The sequence below is a fragment of the Gavialis gangeticus genome, unplaced genomic scaffold, assembly GCF_001723915.1.
Source record: "Gavialis gangeticus isolate Ggan-Ray unplaced genomic scaffold, GavGan_comp1, whole genome shotgun sequence".
NCBI classification, from domain to species: Eukaryota; Metazoa; Chordata; order Crocodylia; family Gavialidae; genus Gavialis; species Gavialis gangeticus.
The window spans coordinates 108036428-108039186 of NW_017729025.1; positions in this window are offsets into that span (position 1 = coordinate 108036428).

The following is a 2759-nucleotide window of genomic DNA, read 5'->3' on the forward strand; positions in this document are numbered from 1 at the left end:
TGTTGTCCATCTGGGAGTGGAGGGAGGGATCGGGGGAGGGGGGGCTAAAAATTGCCCTGTGGCAGGGTGGGTGGGTAGGAAAAACACAGTCCCGGGGCTGGGACATGGCTGGTCTTTCCCAGCTCCAGGCCCGCATTTCACATGTGTACAGATATTCATATCACCTTAACCATGCCCTATCTAACTTAGCACACCTCTCAGGTGAACTACAGTTAGATCAGACCTAATATTTTTAACCTATCTAACCTTCAGAGAACAACTGTACAGTTTGGCACTTAGACTGACCTAACTATGACTCTAAATATAAGGTCTGCATGCGGGCAAACTAAAGGTGTGTACAGAAGTTTAGGCAGCCTGTTAGGGAGGCACTCTAACTATGATGCCATGAATTAGAGTGATACTGATGCCTGTTGGGTGGAGGGAACATATGCCTGCTGGGTGGATGGAACTTGAAACCTGCCTGCACTGGCCCAGGCCAGCAAGTTGGGGCACTCCTGCAGCCTCCCAGGAGGCTGCCAACTTCCCCTCTCCCCAGCCACCCCCCCACCAGCTATCAGCTGTCAGCAGTGGCTGGTGGGGTAGGACAGAGTGCCTCTGCCATGCAGCCCCTCCCCCCCCCCGCCCCAACTACCTCTGATGGGGTCTCAGGGGAAGCTGAGCTAAGCCTGCATGATAAGGGGTTCCCTTATCACCACCCCCCATGTAAGTGTCTTGACAGTGGTAGAGGCTGCTGCTCCTGGAGCTGGGAGGGGAGGGAAACAGAGCCCCTCTGTCTTGTGGGCCCATCCAAGCTACCCCTTCTGGGGTCTTGTGGGGAGCCAGGGTAAGCCCAGGAGGCAGGGGAGCTCCATTTCCCTCCCTCACCCCAGCTCTGGGTGTAGCACCCTCTGCCACAGACAAGATGCTTGAATGGAGGAAAGGGAAAACCCTACCATGAGGGCCTAGCACAGCTCCCCTCAAGACCTCAGCATAGGGTATCTGGGGGGGCACGTGCAGCAGGGTAGGTTCCTTGTCCCCCAACTGTCCTCTTTTTTTGACAGCTCCTGGGGTAGGGCTGAGCCGGTACTCACCCACATGAGCACTCACCCAGCCCACAAAGCCACATGGGATGTGGGCAGAATCATTCAAAATTAACCCTCACAGGGAACCTGTGCACAGGTTCCCTAAGGCCCTCTGTCCTACAGCACCCCTAGCTGATATTACATCAGATATAGGTTAAATTTTCATACAATCAACCAGTTTAAAATGCTCAACAGCTGTGAATGTTTCTTGTATTACAGCTACAGAGCATTTTCAGTGGTCTCATCACACAAAACATGTAACTTCTGTTCATTCCCAGGGTACAGACAAAAGTGCAGCTCCCAGCTGGGGAGTCCCAAGAACAAGCTCCCTCCTATATTTCGCTCCCACTTGGAACCAACAGTGAACTTCTGTTTGGTTTGGGGTAACACTGTAACTCAGAATGCCTTGCAGAACATGTTCTGAGTTACAGCTGGTTCGTGATGTAGTGGGGGCTGGATGGGGTGGCCAGTTTCATGATGGCCATGGCCACGCTCTTGACCCGGGATGGCCTGATGCATGTTAGCATCCTGCCTTGCAATTTGTGGCACCAGCATTGAGACGATATGATAAAATGTCTCCCTGGTCATTTGAAATGTCTCCAGGCACTACTGATCATCCCAAGTGGTCAGCATGATTCACTCCCACCAGTCCGAGCTGCTCTTGTGGTTGCTGCTCCTGGGGCTTGCCCACATAGCCCTGTCAGCTTCCACTTCTTCGCATGCCTCTCAGCTGTTCCACTCTGCCGCGTATCTAAGTCCCCTTTTTAATAAGGCACTTGTATGTGCAGGCATCTCCTCATTGCAAGTGTGGAGAAACTGTATTGATACATCCACTGCCATCTTTAGCTGCACCAGCATGTCTTGTAATAATTTCAAGGCCAGCAGTAGAGTTAGTAGAAGCACTATCACCTCCTCCTCCTCCCGCTCCTCTTCATCCTGCTCACCCATGTCATCCAGCTTTTCCATGTCAGAACTTCACTCCATTTTTCTCCACTTCCCATTACTCATGCATTTCATCCTGAATCTCCATTTGGTCGTCCTCCATTATCTCTCCATGTGGATTCTTGCAAGCAAGGTTGATAGAACGTACACAGCAGGGTCACTTCTCACCACCACCATTGCAACCAAGCAGGGGGGGTTCTGGTCTGAAGCTCTGTCTAGCTGCATTCAATTGATAACCACTGCATTTTAAGTCTTACTTGCATTTCAACAAGTAACCCCAGGGCACTGGGTATTTGTTTGATAGAAGGTGTTGGTGTTACCGTACTGAACAATGGTGCCCTGGCTTCAAGATAACGTGGGATTTGGGATGGGATGCTCTGTCTGTGTGTGGAGTGGGGGGGAAGTCTTTCTTGCAAACCTACCAAAAGGTGCTGCCCCCTCAGAAATCTGGTTTGCCAGGATCTCTGTACATTGGGATTGGGGGTAACACAAGCATTGCACAAATACTGGACCTCCTACACCAATCCCCCCTGCCACTGTTTTCCATTAATCCCATCACTCCCAAAATACCCCCAAGCAAGGGATCCCCATGCTAAGGCATGGTCATCACCTCTCCCACCCACCCCCAAGCCGTGCCAATCTGTCTATGAAAGAAAGTACGCCACTTGCAGAAGGAACTATATGAATTTCAAATTTTTATTTCAACATTAAAATGGTGGTGCATTCACATGATTTATTCTCATGAAAAATAAATCA